The sequence below is a fragment of the Pseudophryne corroboree genome, chromosome 1 (genome assembly GCF_028390025.1).
Source record: "Pseudophryne corroboree isolate aPseCor3 chromosome 1, aPseCor3.hap2, whole genome shotgun sequence".
Taxonomy (NCBI): Eukaryota; Metazoa; Chordata; class Amphibia; order Anura; family Myobatrachidae; genus Pseudophryne; species Pseudophryne corroboree.
In genome coordinates, this window is record NC_086444.1 from 898748569 (window position 1) to 898769564 (window position 20996).

Genomic DNA, 20996 nt, shown 5'->3' on the forward strand with positions numbered 1-20996 from the left:
GATCTAGAGTGGAGGGAGTCCGACGGGGAGGCAGTAGGGAGAGAGGGAGAGCGGTCTATCTTTAGATTTAAAAATAAGATTTTACTTACCGGTAAAATCTATTTCTCGTAGTCCGTAGTGGATGCTGGGGACTCCGTAAGGACCATGGGGAATAGCGGGCTCCGCAGGAGACTGGGCACTCTAAGGAAAGATTTAGTACTATCTGGTGTGCACTGGCTCCTCCCTCTATGCCCCTCCTCCAGACCTCAGTTAAGGAAACTGCCCGGAAGAGCTGACATTACAAGGAAAGGATTTTGGAATCCAGGGTAAGACTCATACCAGCCACACCAATCACACCGTATAACTCGTGATAAACTTACCCAGTTAACAGTATGAACAATAACAGAGCATCAGATAAACCCTGATGCAACTATAACATAACCCTTATTTAAGCAATAACTATATATAAGCACTGCAGAAAAAGTCCGCACTTGGGACGGGCGCCCAGCATCCACTACGGACTACGAGAAATAGATTTACCGGTAAGTAAAATCTTATTTTCTCTAACGTCCTAGTGGATGCTGGGGACTCCGTAAGGACCATGGGGATTATACCAAAGCTCCCAAACGGGCGGGAGAGTGCGGATTGACTCTGCAGCACCGAATGGGCAAACACAAGGTCCTCCTCAGCCAGGGTATCAAACATGTAGAATTTTGCAAATGTGTTTGAACCCGACCAAGTAGCAGCTCGGCAAAGCTGTAATGCCGAGACCCCTCGGGCAGCCGCCCAAGAAGAGCCCACCTTCCTTGTGGAATGGGCTTTCACTGATTTTGGATTCGGCAATCCAGCCGCAGAATGAGCCTGCTGAATCGTGTTACAGATCCAGCGAGCAATAGCTTGCTTTGAAGCAGGAGCACCCACTTTGTTGGATGCATACAGGATAAACAGCGAGTCAGTCTTCCTGACCCCAGCCATTCTGGTTACATAATTCTTCAAAGCCCGGACTACGTCAAGCAACTTGGAATCTTCCAAGTCACAAGTAGCCACAGGCACCACAATAGGTTGGTTCAAATGAAAAGATGACACCACCTTTTGCAGAAATTTTGGACGAGTCCGCAATTCTGCCCTGTCCATCTGGAAAACCAGAAAGGGGCTTTTACATGACAAAGCCGCCAATTCTGACACACGCCTAGCCGGAGCTAAGGCCAACAGCATGACCACTTTTCACGTGAGATACTTTAGCTCCACAGTCTTAAATGGCTCAAACCAGTGGGATTTCAGGAAACCCAACACCACGTTAAGATCCCAAAGTGCCACTGGTGGCACAAAAGGGCGCTGAATATGCAGCACTCCCTTAACAAATGTCTGAAACTCAGGCAGTGAAGCCAGTTCTCTTTGAAAGAAAATGGATAGGGCCGAAATCTGGACCTGTATGGACCCTAATTTTAGGCCCATAGTTACTCCTGACTGTAGGAAGTGCAGGAATCGACCCAGCTGGAATTCTTCTGTAGGGCCTTCCTGGCTTCACACCAAGCACATATTTTCGCCATATACAGTGATAATGCTTTGCTGTCACGTCCTTCCTAGCCTTTATCAGTGTAGGAAAAACTGCATCCGGAATGCCTTTTTCCGCAAGGATCCGGTGTTCAACCGCCATGCCGTCAAACGCAGCCGCGGTAAGTCTTGGAATAGACAGGGCCCTTGTTGCAACAGGTCCTGTCTGAGAGGCAGAGGCCATGGGTCCTCTGTGAGCATTTCTTGCAGTTCCGGGTACCAAGTCCTTCATGGCCAATCCGGAACAATGAGTATTGTTCTCACTCCTCTTTTTCTTACAATTCTCAGCACCTTTGGTATGAGAGGAAGAGAAGGAAACACATAGACCGACTGGAACACCCACGGTATTACTAGTGCATCCACAGCTATCGCCTGAGGGTCCCTTGACCTGGCGCAATACCATTTTAGCTTTTTGTCGAGGCGGGACGCCATCATGTCCACCTGTGGCAGTTCCCGTCGATTTGCAATCTGCGTGAACACTTCTTGGTGAAGTCCCCACTCTCCCGGGTGGAGGTCGTGCCTGCTGAGGAAGTCTGCTTCCCAGTTGTCCACTCCCGGAATGAACACTGCTGACAGTGTGCTTACGTGATTCTCCGCCCAGCGAAGAATTCTGGTGGCTTCTACCATCGCCACCCTGCTCCTTGTGCCGCCTTGGCGGTTTACATGAGCCACTGCGGTGAGATTGTCTGACTGGATCAGAACCGGTTGGTCGCGAAGCAGGGTCTCCGCTTGACTTAGGGCGTTGTATATGGCCCTTAGTTCCAGGATATTGATGTGAAGGCAAGTCTCCTGCCTTGACCACAGCTCTTGGAAATTTCTTCCATGTGTGACTGCCTCCCACCCTCGGAGGCTTGCATCCGTGGTCACAGGACCCAGTCCTGAATGCCGAATCTGCGACCTTCGAGAAGGTGAGCACTCTGCAGTCACCACAGGAGAGACACCCTTGCTCTGGGGGATAGGGTGATTAACCGATGCATCCGAAGATGTGATCCGGACCACTTGTACAGTAAGTCCCATTGGAAGGTATGGAACCTGCCGAAGGGAATGGCATCGTATGATGCCACCCTCCTTCCCAGGACTCGAGTGCAGTGATGCACTGACACCTGTTTTAGTTTTAATAGATTCCTGACCAGTGTCGCGAGCTCCTGAGCTCTCTCTATCGGGAGATAAACATTTTTCTGGTCTGTGTCTAGGATCATGCCTAGGAGAGGCAGATGAGCTGCAAGAACCAACTGCGACTTTGGAATATATAGAATCCAGCCGTGTTGCCGTTTCACTTCCAGAGAAAGTGATACGCTGTTCAGCAACTGCTCTCTTGATCTCGCTTTTATGAGGAGATCGTCCAAGTACGTGATAATAGTGACACCTTGCTTCCGCAGGAGCATCATCATTTCCGCCATTACCTTGGTGAATATTCTCAAGGCCGTGGAGAGACCAAACGGCAACGTTTGAAATTGGTAATGACCATTCCGTACCGCAATTCTGAGGTACGCCTGATGAGGTGGATAAATGGGGACATGAAGGAATGCATCCTTTATGTCCCGAGTCACCATAAAATCTCCCCCTTTCAGGCTTGCAATCACCGCTCTTAGCGATTCCAACTTGAACTTGAACACTTTCAGGTATATGTTCAGGGATTTTAAATTCAATATGGGTCCGACCGAACCGTCTGGTTTCGGGACTACAACATGGTCGAATAATAACCCACTCCTTGTTGAAGGAGGGGAACCTTGACCACCACCTGTTGAAGATACAATTTATGAATTGCAGTTAACACTGTTTCCCTCTCGTGGGGGGAAGCCGGCAGGGCCGTCGGTGAGGGGGCATCTTCTCAAAGTCCAGCTTGTATCCCTGAGACACAATATCTATTGCCCAGGGATCTAACAGGGAGTGAACCCACTTGTGGCTGAACTTACGAATGCGTGCCCCCACCGGGCCTAGCTCCGCCTGTGGAGCCCCAGCGACATGCGGTGGATTTTTGTAGAGGCCGGGGAGGACTTCTGTACCTGGGAACTAGCTGTGTTGTGCAGCTTCTTTCCTATGCCCCCGCCTCTGGCAAGAAAGGACGCACCTCGGACTTTCTTGTTTCTTTATTCGAAAGGCTGCATTTGATAATGTCGTGCTTTCGTAGGCTGTGCAGGAATATAAGGCAAAATATCAGAATTACCAGCTATAGCTGTGGAGACCAGGTCCGAGAACCCTGCTCCACACAATCCTCAGCCTTCCAAATGCCTCTTAAGTCGGCATCATCTGTCCATTGCATATTCTACAGGACACGTCAAGCAGAAGTCGACATAGCTTTGACTCTAGGACCCAGTATACTCATGTCTCTTTGGGCATGTTTAATAGGTGTGTGTATATATATATATATATATATATATATATATATATATATAATGTGTGTGTGTATGTATATATATATATATATATATATATATACACACATACACACACACCTATCACTTAAGACAGCATCTTTAATATATATATATATTTCTATATATATATATATTTCTATATATATATATATATATATATATATATATATATATATATATATTCCATAGACAAAAAACCTTACGGTTTCACATGTCCCATTAAGGCTTCTTAGACATGATCGAAATTTCAGAAACCTGTTGTAACTCTTCCACTCAAACTCCAAAAAGCAATGAAATTCCGATCATTAAGGCTGACGCCTTAATGGACGTGTTCCTTGCGCAATACAGATATGGTATGCCATCACAGCCTGTGGGTAAGTGCAGATTCAGCACTCTCACAGAGTGAGATTGCTGTCACTCACACAATGGTGGAGCTGCTAATTCACAGATTTGTGTGCTCATTGGAATACACACATGCAGTCTATGCAACTGAAGGTCTGAGCGGAAGACAAAGCTGCTCAGATGAGGTAAGAGTGTTGTTGATTGGAGGGAGGAAATCGGTGTGGATGGGGGGAACAGAAGTGTGTGGATAGAGGGAACACTAAGCAGCACTAATGGGGGGGACAAAGAAACACGGGGTAATTCAGACCGCAGCAGCAGCGATTGCAGTCTGAATTAGTTTGTGAGGTGCGCACGTGCAATGGCCGCACTGCGCGTGCGTACCCCAGGAGCCCAGTGAGATGCTATCACCCTGCCTGATTGATAGGCAGAGGTGGTTGCGGGGAAGGAAGGGGGCGAGCAAACAGCGTTAGAATGCCATTGGCAGGGCATGGTCTGCACAACGGAGGCGTTTCCGGACCACTGGGGGGTGGGCTGTGGCGGTTATCCCCCTGCCAAGAGCGCAGGATCCACTAAATTTACCTTCAGGATGTCAGCTACATGAATGGGGTAAGAGTGGTGTGGATAGGGGGTAGATTAAGCAGCAAGTATGGGAAGGGAGACAGAGCAGTGTAGATGGGGGAAATGGTGCAGATGGGTTGAAAACACTGGCATGGATGGGTAGAAAACTGGTGCAGATGGGAGAGAAGACAGTGTGCTATGTATTGGAGGAGGCAGAGTGACGTTGAAGAAGGAAACACTGAGCAGCACAGAGAAAAGGAAACGGTGGTACAGACAAGGCACAGGTGGGGAAAGATGGTACAGACTAGCACAGATGGGAGAACACAGCAGTAGGGATTGGGGAAGACAGGGCAGCATGGGGGTGTATAGGGGAAGTAAGTGTAGATGCATAGTCCGTAGATGGGGTATTATAGTTTAGCAAATAACCAAGATGTTTGAGGGAGCTAAATGTGTATACTAAGTGAGATGGATGTATGGAGTGAGAAGGATGTTGTAACAAGGTGGCATTGTTGTGGTGACTGAATGGGATGGTTGTGGGCACTGTGTGGGATGGGAGCACCACAAAACTGCACAGACCTTCAGTTGCATAGACTGCATGTGTGTATTCCAATGAGCACACAAATCTGTGAATTAGCAGCTCCACCATTGTGTGAGTGACAGCAATCTCACTCTGTGAGAGTGCTGAATCTGCACTTACCCACAGGCTGTGATGGCATACCATATCTGTATTGCGCAAGGAACACGTCCATTAAGGCGTCAGCCTTAATGATCGGAATTTCATTGCTTTTTGGAGTTTGAGTGGAAGAGTTACAACAGGTTTCTGAAATTTCGATCATGTCTAAGAAGCCTTAATGGGACATGTGAAACAGTAAGGTTTTTTGTCTATGGAATTTCATCGCTTTTTTTAAATTTATTTTTTTTATTCAGAAATGTAAAATTTCACTGTAAGAATAAACATTTGATTTTTTAAATGTTTAATGAAAATGTTCGTATAACATCACTGTTCTGTGCAAAATAATTTTATTTACCAAACCGAATTGTTTAAGGTCCGTACACACTTAACGATTTAATGAGCGACGTCGCTCATTTTCCCCCTCCTTGAGCGACGTCGCTCGTTTTATCGTTAAGTGTATATGCCGCCAGCGAAGAAACAATGCGCGGCCCCGCGGGTCGGCAACAATCGTCGCTGTCGGTAGGGCATGCATGAAGGATGTGGACTGTCGTCCACGACCTTCATACAGGGCTGGCGGGGGCGTGACGTCACTGAGCGATATGAGCGGTCATACCGCTCAGTGTGTACAGCCGGCCGCCGGCCCGGGAGGGGGAAACATTAGACAATGTCGCTCACAGAGCGACATCGTTTAATGTGTATGGGCCTTTAGACTTTGGTCAAAATATTTTGCAGCTGATGCAAGGAGGGGGGTAGGCGGCAGCAGCAGCATGTAACTGAGGCTGGAGGTAGGCGTGAAATGCATTGCTTGTACGTGTGAGTGCGTGGTGTCAGGTGCTGCGCATGTATATGTGTGTGTGTCAGGTGCTACCTGTGTATGTGTGTCAGGTCCTGTGTGTGTGTGTGTCAGGTGCTGCGTGTATATATGAGTGTGTCTGATGAAGCGTGTGTATGCGTCAGCTGCCGCACGTGTGTGTGTGTCAGGTGTTGCGGGTGTATATGTGTGCGAGTATCATGTGCTCCGCGTGTGTACAAGTGTATGTCTGGTGCTGCGCATGAATACGTATGTCTGTGTCAGGTGCTGCGCGTGTACATTAGTGTGCGTCAGGTGCTGCGCGTGTACATGAGTGTGTATTAGGTGCTGTGCATGTACATGAGTGTGCGTCAGGTGCTGCGTGTGTACATGAGTGTGCATTAGGTGCTGCGCATGTACATGTGTGTGCGCGTCAGGTGCTGCACGTGTCTATGTGTGTGTCAGGTGCTGCACGTGTATATTAGTGTGTCTGATGGTGTGCGTGTATATGTATGTGTCAGGTGCTCCGTGTATATGTATGTGTCAGGTGCTGCGTGTATATGCATGTGTCAGGTGCTGCGTGTATATGCATGTGTCAGGTGCTGCATGTTTATTTTATTGTGTCTGATGCTACGTGTGTGTGTCAGGTGCCGCATGTGTATATGTGTGTGTGTCAGGTGTTGCGCGTGTATGTGTGTGTCAGGTGCTGCATGTATATTTTATTGTGTCTGATGCTACGTGTGTGTGTCAGGTGCCGTGTGTGTGTGTGTGTGTCAGTGTGTCAGGTGTTGCGCGTGTATGTGTATGTCAAGTGCCGTTCCCCTTCTTCCCATCCCAGCTCTCTCTATAGAATACAGCTCTGCACCCAGAGAGAGGGAAAGACCAGGGGGCTGATCACTGCACTGCTCACTTTTTGGTCATGAGTTCGGCCTCCTGTTTCTTCCAGTGCTGTGTTCCTGCAGCCCAGCCCTCCCTGTTGTGCCAGAGAATCAGCCCTTCCTTCCCCTGCCAGTGAGAGAGAGTCCGAGGCAGAGACACTCTTCCCGTAGCTGGCCTACCCCCAGTACTTCAGCACTGGCCATGCGGCAGTCAACAAAGGAGACCAGCAAGGGGTTCTGGCAGCATCAGCTGTGGCCGCAGCTGGATCGGGGAGGCCTGCAGTGTCTGAGGTGGGCAGCACTTCCTCCGCCGCTGTCACCTTCCCCTGCCGGAGAGAAAGCCAGAGACATACCCTTCCCGCAGCTGGGCTACCCCTAGTACCTCATCGCTGGCCAGGCAGAAGTCTATGGAGGGGACCGGCAGGGGTTTCGGGGCCGCAGCGGCCGAAGCCAGATCAGGGAGGCCTGCAGGGTCAGAGCTGGGCAGCACTTCCACCAACACTGTCACCTCTGTGCTGGGCATGTACACCAGTCCGTACAGACGGAGGTGTCCACAACAGGCAGCAGTATAATGAGTCAGACAAACTCATTACACGCTGCCCACTGCTGCGCCGCATGCCCTCGATGGAGGAAGCCTAGATGCGGTCCCCAGCTGCAGCGAGGGAGAAGGGTGATCACATCACCCTTCAACCCGGCACCTCACAATCAGCTGGGGATCTGCAGTAGCTTCATCTCTCTCTTCCTCTCCCTCTCTGACAGCACAGCAGCCCCTCTGGGTCCCATGTAGCTCTGCCCCCTGTTCACAGTTCACTCGGCCTCTCCTGATTAAAAAGAAAATAAGAGCCTGACCTGCTGCTCAGATGCGAGGAGGGGACGGGCGGTAGGTCCTTTGTGAGTGCAGTACACAGTCAAAATTAACTCTGACTCCTCACAACAGTGTGGACTGCGGGCGACGTCATATGCCAATTTGGGTGTGCTTGCCGCACTACCTGCCCATCAAGCCCAACGTGGTGCCATGGTGCCAGCCCCACCCACTATACGGATTCCATTTTGTATTAGGAACCCTATAACAACATTCCGACATCCCTCCCTATGACGCTGTCATCCATACACTGCCATTCTCATATATCCGTACACCGCCACTCTCATACACAACTGTACACTGCCGCTCTCATATATCCATACACTGCCGCTCTCATACATCCGTACAACCCCGCTCTTATACATCCGTACAACCCCGCTCTTATACATCCGTACAACTCCGCACTCTTACAGACGCACACTGCCGCACTCTTACAGACGCACACCATCACACTCATACAGCCGCACACCGATGCAGTTATACAGCCGTACATTGCCGCTCTCATACATCCGCACACTGCCGCTCTCATATATCCGCACACTGCCGCTCACATCTATGCATACATAGCCTCCATACATCTACACATCAAATCCCCGCGCAAGGGAACACTGAAATCACTATCACTTTTCCCCGGGGTGTGACCACAGCCAGCCACTACTCCGGCCACCTTCTTGTGACACCAAAATGCATCTTACATATCATCAGGGTGGTGCTGCTGTTGGGGGCAGGTTGCTGCCTCAGTCTCCTGGTTGGTGCTGCGATTGGAAGGGGTACTGCTTCCCTGTGCTGCCACTGTCTCCCGGATCATCGTGCCGCTGGCTGAATTGCAGCTTGACGCTACTGCTGCCGGGAGTAACAGCTTTCTGACTGTTGTTGCTGGTGGCTGCCTACTGCTCATTGCCGCCGGAACACTGACCGGCTCGGCAGTGATGCTGGCAGAGGCGTAGTGGCGGTGGGGTGGGGGGGTGCCTGCTCCCTTCCCTTGAGCATGCCGCAGTGTAAAAAAATCAATAATAAATAGAGAGCATACCAGGGTGAGAGTCTGTATGGATCACAGTGATTACACGGGGCACAGCATAAGGACACCTTGCTGTGAGGGGCTCTGCCCACACAGATTGCTGCACCCTCTCTGATGTCAGCCGCTGCCCTCTCGTTCTCTGGGCAGCCAGTTCCAGTGTGAGGTAGGAGAGGAAGAGAACACACAGGTGTTAGGCGCCGTGGTCCGCAATGTCCTCGTGGCCCGGCGCCTAGCAACGCCGAGCGTGCTAGCCGCCGGCTCCCTAGCAACGCTAGGACGCCGGGCGCGCTGAGCCGCCTGGACCCTAGCAATGGGGACGCCACGGACGGACTGCGCTCCCCGTTGCAGGGTCAATCAAGTGAACTACACACACACTTGTCTTCTGGTCGTGCAGCAAGGCAGCTGCACGGCATTGTGCTAATCAGGCTCTGAACTTCTGATTGGAGGACTCCCTGCTAAATACCTTCTCAGTGCCTCACACAGACGCCGGTTATAGCTTCCTGCATGCTGCTTTGGTTTGCTGACGTCTGTTCCAGTTCTGCTGTGTCCGGTCATTCCTGTCCTCAGAGTTCCTGAATCTTGGTGTTGTCATCTCTTCCCAAGGAGACTTCCAGTCCTCATTTACCCGCAACAGTCGCTAGAGGATCTCGTGTGGTTTTCGTGAGTGGCAGCTCTGCCGCGTGCTGCGGCCTAGGCCGCTTTATTTTGTATTTTGTGTTGGTGCATTTGCGGAGGTTTCCGCTCCCACAGTCCTCTCCGGAACTCGCCGGTGCCGGGTAGGAGAGTGGACAAGTGGGTATTTTAGTTGTCCTTTTCCCTGGCGGCTTTCCGCACATACTCTAGTTTAAAGTTAGTTTTGAGCCCCTGGCTTTGTTGTTTAGTAGAGGGCCCCTTGTTATCACCCTGTCTCGGATTTCTCTTTGTCTCCCATTAAGACCTGAGGGGCCATCGGAGTTGGGCAGACGTAATCCGCCCTTCAAACGCGGCTGCCATGGGTCCAAGCAACCATAGTCTCGCAAGAGATTTCTGACAGCACGGGCGAGACAACGGAGATAGGGCGCCAGGGGCTATTCCCGTTCCCACTCCCTTTCCCAGCATTACGTTCCAGTACTCAGGTCCTTGCTATAAGATATCCCCAGACCAGAGTATTGGAATCATAACAACAGGAGAGCAGCCCTGATATATAACAGAGGTGGAAGTTCTATAGGCAGCAGAGACGGAGACCAGCCAGCCAGTCTCCCAGTGCCCTGATCACTACACGCCGCCAGCACAGCATTACAGGAGGGTCCTATAGTGCTGCCCTGAGCTAACAGGTGTGTGTACCAGTGTACCCCGTACAGTGTGCTGCGCCCTGGTGTCTCTGAGAGGGGTGAGGTCACCGTGCCGCTTTAGTATATGGCTTTTCCTTAGTACTGTACGTTACAGCCCTGCACTAGTAGTGGCAACTCTGCCCTATGTGAACCTGTGAGGTTATTTTCCTATTTACAGAATAACCGGGGAGAAGGCGGCCATATTGCGGCTCTCAAGAGAAGGCACTCTAGTACACCCCCTGCTGGCGGCCACTGCGCAGGCGCAACAAATTGAAATGCCCGATCTCTATAATGGGGCATATTTCTCTTAATTAAAAAAAACCTGTAACTTTCTGAAAAACCACAACCCCAAAAGGCACTTCACAGGGACATGCTCTATCTAATAAAACAAACCCCAAGTCATATTATATATATATATATATATATATATAATAAGTAAAATCTTATTATATATATATATATATAAATCTATTTCTCGTAGTCCGTAGTGGATGCTGGGACTCCGTAAGGACCATGGGGAATAGCGGCTCCGCAGGAGATTGGGCACAACTAAAGAGAGCTTTAGGACTACCTGGTGTGCACTGGCTCCTCCCCCTATGACCCTCCTCCAGACCTCAGTTAGGATACTGTGCCCGGAAGAGCTGACACTAAGGAAGGATTTTGAATCCCGGGTAAGACTCATACCAGCCACACCGTACAACTCGTGATATTATACCCAGTTAACAGTATGATAACAGTGGAGCCTCTGCACAGATGGCTCTCAACAATAACCCTATTGTTAACAATAACTATGTACAAGTATTGCAGACAATCCGCACTTGGGATGGGCGCCCAGCATCCACTACGGACTACGAGAAATAGATTTACCGGTGAGTAAAATCTTATTTTCTCTGACGTCCTAAGTGGATGCTGGGACTCCGTAAGGACCATGGGGATTATATCAAAGCTCCCAAACAGGCGGGAGAGTGCGGATGACTCTGCAGCACCGAATGAGCGAACTCCAGGTCCTCCTCAGTCAGGGTATCAAACTTGTAAAATCTTGCAAATGTGTTTGACCCCGACCGAGTAGCAGCTCGGCAAAGTTGTAAAGCAGAGACCCCTCGGGCAGCCGCCCAAGAAGAGCCCACCTTCCGCGTGGAATGGGCTTTTACTATTCTAGAATGCGGAAGTCCCGCCGCAGAATGTGCAAGCTGAATTGTGCTACATATCCAGCGAGCAATAGTCTGCTTTGAAGCAGGAGCACCCATCTTGTTTGGTGCGTAGAGGATAAACAGCGAGTCAGTTTTCTTGACTCCAGCCATTCTGGAAACAAATTTTCAGGGCCCTGACTACATCCAGCAACTTGGAATCCTCCAAGTTCCGAGTAGCCGCAGGCACCACAATAAGTTGGTTCAAATGAAACGCTGAAACCACCTTAGGCAGAAATTGGGGACGAGTCCTCAATTCCGCCCTATCCATATGGAAAATCACATAAGGGCTTTTACATGACAAAGCCGCCAACTCTGACACATGCCTGGCCGAAGCCAGGGCCAATAGCATGACCACTTTCCACGTGAGATATTTTAACTCCACGGTTTAAAGTGGCTCAAACCAATGTGATTTAAGGAAATCCAACACCACGTTGAGATCCCAAGGTGCCACTGGAGGCACAAAAGGAGGCTGAATATGCAGCACTCCTTTAAAAAAAAGTCTGAACTTCCCGCAGGGAAGCCAGTTCTTTTTGGAAGAAAATCGACAGAGCCGAAATCTGGACCTTAATGGACCCCAATTTGAGGCCCATAGTCACCCCTGACTGTAGGAAGTGCAGGAATCAACCCAGTTGAAATTCCTCCATTGGGGCCTTCCTGTCCTCACACCAAGCAACATATTTTCGCCATATGCGGTGATAATGTTTTGCGGTCACGTCCTTCCTGGCTTTGTTCAGCGTAGGAATGACTTCCTCCGGAATGCCCTTTTCCTTCAGGATCCGGTGTTCAACCGCCATGCCGTCAAACGCAGCCGCGGTAAGTCTTGGAACAGACAAGGCCCCTGCTGCAGCAGGTCTTGTCTGAGCAGTAGAGGCCATGGGTCCTCTGAGATCATTTCTTGAAGTTCTGGGTACCAAGCTCTTCTTGGCCAATCCGGAACAATGAGTATAGTTCTTACTCTTCTCCTTCTTATTATCCTCAGCACCCTTGGTATGAGGGGAAGAGGAGGAAACACATAAACCGACCGGTACACCCACGGTGTCACTAGAGTATCCACCGATATCGCCTGAGGGTCCCTTGACCTGGCGCAATAGTTTTCTAGCTTTTTGTTGAGGTTTGTAATCAGCCGGAAGACTTCTGGATGAAGTCCCCACTCTCCCGGGTGGAGGTCGTGTCTGCTGAGGAAGTCTGCTTCCCAGTTGTCCACTCCCGGAATAACACGTGATTTTCCGCCCATCGGAGAATCTTCATGGCTTCTGCCATCGCCATCCTGCTTCTCGTGCCGCCCTGTCGGTTTACATGGGCGACCGCCGTGATGTTGTCTGGGTGAATCAGTACTAGCTGACTTTGAAGCAGGGGTCTTGCCTGACTTAGGGCATTGTAAATGGCTCTTAGTTCCAGAATATTTATGTGTAGGGACATTTCCTGGCTTGACCATAGTCCCTGGAAATTTCTTCCCTGTGTGACTGCTCCCCAGCTTCGAAGGCTGGCGTCCGTGGTTACCAGGACCCAGTCCTGTATGCCGAATCTGCAGCCCTCCAGAAGATGAGCACTCTGCAGCCACCACAGTAGAGACACCCTGGTCCTTGCAGACAGGGTTATCCTCTGATGCATCTGAAGATGCGATCCGGACCACTTGTCCAACAAATCCCACTGAAAGATCCGTGCATGGAACCTTCCGAACGGAATTGCTTCGTAAGAAGCTACCATCTTTCCCAGGACTCGCGTGCAGTGGTGCACCGACACCTGTTTTGGTCTTAAGAGGTCTCTGACTAGCGATGACAACTCCTTGGCCTTCTCCTCCGGGAGAAACACTCTTTTCTGTTCTGTGTCCAGAACCATCCCCAGGAACAATAGACGTGTTGCAGGAACCAGCTGCGACTTTGGAATATTCAGGATCCAGCCGTGCTGTTGTAGCACCAGCCTAGAGCAAGTGCTACTCGGATCAACAACTGTTTCTTGGACCTCGCCTTTATCAGGAGATCGTCCAAGTACGGGATAATTATAACTTCCTTTTTTCGCAGGAGTATCATCATTAACTTGGTAAACACCCTCAGTGCCGTGGACAGACCAAACGGCAGCGCCTGGAATTGGTAATGACAGTCCTGTACCACAAATCTTAGGTACACCTGGTGAGGAGTGTAAATGGGGACATGCAGGTAAGCATCCTTGATGTCCAGTGATACCATGTAATCTCCTTCCTCCAGGCTTGAGATAACCGCCCTGATTCCATCTTGAACTTGAACCGTTTTATATACGTGTTCAAAGATTTTAAATTTAAAATGGGTCTCACCGAACCGTCCGGTTTCGGTACCACAAACATTGTGGAATAGTAACCCTTTCCTTGTTGAAGGAGGGGTACCTTGACTATCACCTGCTGCGAATACAGCTTGTGAATTTGCCTCTATCACAGCCTCCCTGTCCAAGGGAGATGTTGGCAAGGCAGATTTTAGGAAACGGCGAGGGGGAGACATCTCGAATTCCAGCTTGTATCCCTGAGACACTACTTGTAGAATCCAGGGATCCACCTGTGAGCAAGCCCACTGACCGCTGAAGCACTTGAGACGGGCCCCCACCGCACCTGGCTCCACCAGTGGAGCCCCAGCGTCATGCTGTGGACTTAGCGGAAGCGGGGGAGGACTCTTGTTCCTGGGAACTGGCTGTATATATATATATGCACACACACTCATGTATATACATGCATATACATGTATACACAAATACACGTATGTACATGTTTATGCATGTATAATACACTGATAGAGTACATTATATTTATGAATTAATTGCTTCCCGATTCTGCAGCAGCATCATCAGCACCACCAGTGTTACTCACAGTCACTTCACACTGACTGCTGCACAACACATCACTTAATTTCCGGGCCGCCCGCCACCTGGTGAAGAGACATGGGAGATGAAGGACCAGCAGTGCCACGTTGAGCGGAAGTATTGTGAATTAGTTACCCACACACTCCTTGTGACACCTGCTCCCCGTCTGCCCTCCCAGCAGCGGTGGTGGGAGGTACAGAAATGAGCTGCAGGCTAGGCTCCACTGATCACACACTCAGCGATCACTGTGCTACAGCAAGCGTGGCGTGCAGCGGTGCTGGACATTAGGGAGTGCCTGTGCGCACCAGGCCCCCCCTGTACGCACGCCTATGCGCTACCACCCCCCATATGCCACACTACATCACTATGCTATAGCCCTCCCATATGCTGCACTTCATAGTTACACTATACCCCCCATACAACATACTACATCACCACACTACACTACTCACAATAAAATTAAAACATCCCAGTTCCTCATTCTTAATAAGCTCACGTGAGTTCTCTCCCCAACGGAGCTCCAGACCAAGTAACAATGAAGACACCAGCAGCGTGTAGGAGGCAGGCCTGGTCCACTTGTCAGGAGAGAGCAGTCACTGGAGGGTAAGAAGGGGGCGGGGCCTAGTCCTACAGACGGGAGAGAGCACAGACAGGAGAGAGCAAGGTACAGGGGTAGAAGAGGACGGCTGATGTGAAGAAGGGGGAGGGGCCTATTCTTACAGGCTCTCAAAATTCGACTTTTTAAAATTCGACATTTGACAAATTCGACTTTTCTGCAATGGTACAAATGCAGCAATTCGACAAAAGTATATTCAATTGAAGTTTGTAAATTCGACAACAGTGCTTTTAAACAGTAAATTCGTAATTTTCAATCCACCACACTTTGCAGGCGGAATCTAATAAAAAAATTAAAACGTGTTTTTTTTGCTGTTTTTTGGGGGGTAATAGCATATCTATTTATATTAGAAGGGATTAGGTACTTGGTTTGTCTTTTTTGGAGGCACAAGTATTATTTATATATTTTTTAAAAGATTATTATTTGTTTGTTATTTTTAAATGGAATGTGAAAAACCCGGAAAATTTTTTTGCGTGGGGTCCCCCCTCCAAAGCATAACCAGCCTCGGGCTCTTCGAGCCGATCCTGGTTCTAAAAATCCGGGGGAAAAACGGACAGGGGATCCCCCGTATTTTTAAAACCAGCACCGGGCTCCACTAGCTGGACAGATAATGCCACAGCCGGGGGTCACTTTTATACAGTGCCCTGCGGCCGTGCCATTAAATATCCAACTAGTCACCCCTGGCCGGGGTACCCTGGGGGAGTGGGGACCCCTTCAATCAAGGGGTCCCCCCCCCCAGCCACCCAAGGGCCAGGGGTGAAGCCCGAGGCTGTCCCCCCCATCCAAGGGCTGCGGATGGGAGGCTGATAGCCTTGAGAAAATTGAAAGAATATTGTTTTTTCCAGTAGCACTACAAGTCCCAGCAAGCCTCCCCCGCAAGCTGGTACTTTGAGAACCACAAGTACCAGCATGCGGGAGAAAAACGGGCCCGCTGGTACCTGTAGTTCTACTGGGAAAAAAATACCCAAATAAAAACAGGACACAGACACCGTGAAAGTATAACTTTATTTCACACCTGCCGACACACACATACTTACCTATGTTGACACGAAGCAGTCGGTCCTCTTCTCCAAGTAGAATCCACGGGTACCTGAAAATAAAAGATAATTATACTCACCTGATCCAGGTTCCAGATTAAATCCACGTACTTGGCAAAACAACAAACCGAACACCCGGACCAGACGGACTGAAAGGGGTCCCATGTTTACACATGGGACCCCTTTCCACGAATGCAGACATCCGAATCTCGCGGGAATCAGTGGGATGATGACGTTCGGGCGCGCTCGGGTTAGCCGAGCAAGGCGGGAAGGTTCGAACCTGCCTCGGACCCATGTAAAATGGGTCAAGTCCGGAGGGTCCGGATTCCGACGAACCGAACCCACTCATCACTAGTATGTACGCGTGTGTCAGGTGTCGTGCGTGTACGTGTGTGTGTGTGTGTCAGGTGGCGCGTACCTACATGTGTGTATGTCAGGTGCTGTGCATGTGTGTACGTACACGCGTGTATGTGTCAGGTGCCACGCGTGTACGTGTGTGTGCGTGTGTGTGTGTGTGTGCCAGGAGCAGCACGTGTACATGCGTGAGGGTGTCAGGAGCCACGCGTATACGTACATACGTGTAGGTGTCAGGTGCAGCACGTATACATACATACGTGTGTGTGTGTGTCAGGAGCCGAGCGTGTACGTACATGTGTGTGTGTCAGGAGCAACACGCGTGTGTGTCAGGAGCCACGCGTGTGCATACGTGTGTGTGTGTCAGATGCCACACGTGTACGTACGTACGTACGTACGTACGTGCGTACGTGCGTGTCAGGTGCCGCGCGTGTACGTGTGTGTGTGTGTGTGTGTGTGTGTGTGTGTGTGTGTCAAGTGCCGCGTGTGTACGTACGTATGTGTGTGCCTGGAGCCGCGCGTGTACATACATGTGTGTGTTTCAGGTGCTGTACATGTATGTGTGTGTCTCAGGTGCTGTACGTGTATGTGTGTATCTCAGGTGCTGCATTTGTATGCGTCAGCTGCCACGTGGGTGTCAGGTGTTGAGCGTGTATGTGTTTGTGTCAGCTGTCGCATCTGTATGTGTGCGACTGTCAGGTGCTGCGCGTGTATGTGTGTCAGGTGCTGCATGTATATATGTGTGTGTTAGGTGCTGTTCATGTATGTGGGAGTGGCAGGTGCTGCATGTGTATATATGTGTGAGTGGCAGGTGCTGCGTGTGTATACGAGTGTGTGTGAGGTGCTGCGAGTGTATGTGTGTGTTAGGTGCTCTGAGTGTATATGATTGTGTGTCAGGTGCTGTGCGTGTGTGCGTTAAATGCCACATGTATATATGTGTGTCAGGTGCTGCGTGTGTGTGTGTCAGGTGCTGCTTGTCTGTATGTGTGTGTGGGTGTGTCAGGTGCTGCATATCTGTGTGTGGGTGTGTCAGGTGCTGCATGTCTGCGTGTGTGTGTGTCAGGCGCTGCATGTCTGCGTGTGTGTTTCAGGCGCTGCATGTCTGCGTGTGTGTGTGTCAGGCGCTGTATGTCTGCGTGTGTGTGTCAGGCGCTGCATATCTGTGTCAGGTGCTGTGTGTGTGTGCGTGTCTGCGTGTGTGTCAGGTGCTGCGTGTCTGCGTGTGTGTCAGGTGCTGCGTGTCTGCGCGTGTGTCAGGTGCTGCGTGTCTGCCAGGTGCTGCGTGTCTGCGTGTGTGTCAGGTGCTGCGTGTCTGCGTGTGTCAGGTGCTGCGTGTGTGTCAGGTGCTGCGTGTCTGCGTGTGTGTCAGGTGCTGCGTGTGTCAGGTGCTGCGTGTCTGCGTGTGTGTCAGGTGCTGCGTGTGTGTCAGGCGCTGCGTGTCTGCGTGTGTGTCAGGTGCTGCGTGTGTGTCAGGCGCTGCGTGTCTGCGTGTGTGTCAGGCGCTGCGTGTGTGTCAGGCGCTGCGTGTCTGTCAGGCGCTGCGTGTCTGCGTGTGTGTCAGGCGCTGCTTGTGTGTCATGTGCTGCATGTCTGCGTGTGTGTGTCAGGTGCTGCATGTGAGTATGTCAGGTGCTGCGTGTGTCAGGTGCTGCGTGTGTGCCAGGTGCTGCGTGTCTGCGTGTGTGTCAGGCGCTGCGTGTCTGCGTGTGTGTCAGGCGCTGCGTATCTGCGTGTGTGTCAGGCGCTACGTATCTGCGTGTGTGTCAGGCGCTGCGTGTCTGTGTGTGTGTCAGGCGCTGCGTGTCATGTGCTGCATGTCTGCGTGTGTGTGTGTGTCAGGTGCTGCATGTGAGTATGTCAGGTGCTGTGTGTGAGTGCGTGTGTCAAGTGCGTGTGAGTGTCAGGTGTGTGCGTGTGTGTCAGGCGCTGCCTGTGTGTCAGGCGCTGCCTGTGTGTCAGGCGCTGCCTGTGTGTCAGTGTCAGGCGCTGCCTGTGTGTCAGGTGCTGCCTGTGTGTCAGGCGCTGCCTGTGCGTGTGTGTCAGGCGCTGCCTGTGCGTGTGTGTCAGGCGCTGCCTGTGCGTGTGTGTCAGGCGCTGCCTGTGCGTGTGTGTCAGGCGCTGCCTGTGCGTGTGTGTCAGGCGCTGCGTGTGAGTGTGTGCGTGTGTGTCAGATCCGTGTGAATGTTAGGTACTGCATCTGTGTGTGTGCGTTTCAGGTGCTGCGTGTGTGTCAGGCGCTGCATATGCGTGTGCGTGTATCAGGTACTGCGTGTGAGTGCGTGTGTGTCAGGTCCGTGTGAGTGTCAGGTGCTGTGTGTGTGTGTGTGTGTCAGGTGCTGCATATGCGTATGCGTGTCAGGCATTGCATGTCTGTGTGTGTCAGGCGCTGCGTGTCTGGGGGGGGTGGCCGGACACACAGCAGAGAGGGGGGGGGGGGTGGCTGGACACACAGCAGAGAGGGGAGGGTGACCGGACACACGGCAGGGAGGGGAGGGGGTAGGGGGTGTTCGAACACAGCGGGAAGGGGGGGGGTTGCCGAACACACAGCAGGGGAGGGGAGGGTAGGCCGGACACAGCAGGTGAGGGGGGGGGGGGCTGGACACACAGCAGGGAGGGGGGGTAGGCAGGACACACAGCAGGGGAGGGGAGGGGGGGTAGGCCGGACAAACAGCAGGGGGGGGGGGTAGGCCGGACACACAGCAGGTGAGGGGGGCTGGACACACAGCAGGTGAAGGGGGGGGCTGGACACACAGCAGGGAGGGGGGGGGGAAGGCCGGACACACAGCAGGTGAGGGGGGGGGGTAGGCGGCTGGACACACAGCAGGTGAGGGGGGCTGGACACACAGCAGGTGAGGGGGGGGGTTAGGCCGGACACAGCAGGGAAGGGGGGGTAGGCCGGACACACAGCAGGGAAGGGGGGGGGGTAGTCCGGACACACAGCAGAGGAGGGGAGGGTGGACAGACAAACAGCAGGGGAGGGTAGACAGACAAACAGCAGGGAGGGGGGGGCGGGCATACAGCAGGTGAGGGGGGGGGGGTAGGCCGGACACACAGCAGGTGAGGGGGGGGGGGTAGGCCGGACACACAGCAGGTGAGGGGGGGGGTAGGCCGGACACACAGCAGGTGAGGGGGGGGGTGGCTGGACACACAGCAGGTGAGGGGGGGAGCTGGACACACAGCAGGTGAGGGGGGGTGGCCTTATTATAATAACCGTGTGGGGGAGGAGTCTGCGGCGGTGGGTGAATGAGATGTGGGGGGGGTAGGCCGGACAAACAGCAGGGAGGGGAGGGGGGGTAGGCCGGACACACAGCAGGTGAGGAGGGGGGGGCTGGACACACAGCAGGTGAGGGGGGGGGCTGGACACACAGCAGGGGGGGGGGGGCGGGGGAGTAGGCCGGACACACAGCAGGGGAGGGGAGGGTGGCCGGACACACAGCAGGGAGGGGGGGGGGGTAGGCCGGACACACAGGGGGGGGGGTAGGCCGGACACACAGCAGGGAGGGGGGGGGTAGGCCGGACACACAGCAGGGGAGGGGAGGGTGGCCGGACAAACAGCAGGGGGGAGGTAGGCCGGACACACAGCAGGGAGGAGGAAGGGTGCCCGGAGACACAGCAGGGAGGAGGGAGGGTGGCCGGAGACACAGCAGGGAGGATAGACGGACACACAGCAGGGAGGGGGGGGGGTGGCCGGACACACAGCAGGGAGAAGGGAGGGGGGTTGGCCGGACACATAGCAGGGAGAAGGGAGGGGGGGGGGGGTTGGCCGGACACATAGCAGGGAGGAGGGAGGGGGGGGGGGTTGGCCGGACACACAGCAGGGAGGAGGGAGGGTGGCCGGACACACAGCAGGGAGGAGGGAGGGTGGCCGGACACACAGCAGGGAGGAGGGAAGGTAGACGGACACACAGCAGGGAGGGGGGGGGGGTGGCCGGACACACAGCAGGGAGGAGGGAGGGGGGTTGGCCGGACACACAGCAGGGAGGAGGGAGGGGGGTTGGCCGGTCACACAGCAGGGAGGAGGAAGGGTAGCCGGACACACAGCAGGGAGGGGTGGGTGGCCGGACACACAGCAGGGAGGGGGGGGGGGGGGGTGGTGGCCAGACACACAGCAGGGAGGAGGGGGGGGGGGTTGGCCGGACACACAGCAGGGAGGGGGGGGGGGGGTGGCCGGACACACAGCAGGGAGGAGGGAGGGGGGGGGGGTTGGCCGGACACACAGCACGGAGGAGAGGGGGGGTGTAGCCGGACACACAGCAGGGAGGGGGGGATGGCCGGACACACAGCAGGGAGGGGAATTTGGAGTCTGGCTATAGGTGCACATTACGTGGGGGGGGGGGAGGGGTTGGTGAGCTGGAGGATAAGTAAAACAGCTGACACGACATGGGAGTTGGAGTGCCAGCAGGTCACACTAGTGTACACAACACATAACAGGGGGGAGGTGTTGGGAAGAGGTGCGGAGCAGGGAATTGAGCAGTGCTGGGAGTGGCAAGTAATTGCCAGTCAGCCTTGTGCTGGGCACATCCAGACGTTGATCACATGCCACTGTTTTCTTACCCAGACACCTTTGCCGCTGTGTGCTAGATCTGTGAGTGCGCCTCCCCCCTCTCTTCTCTACGCCACTGTGACTGGCC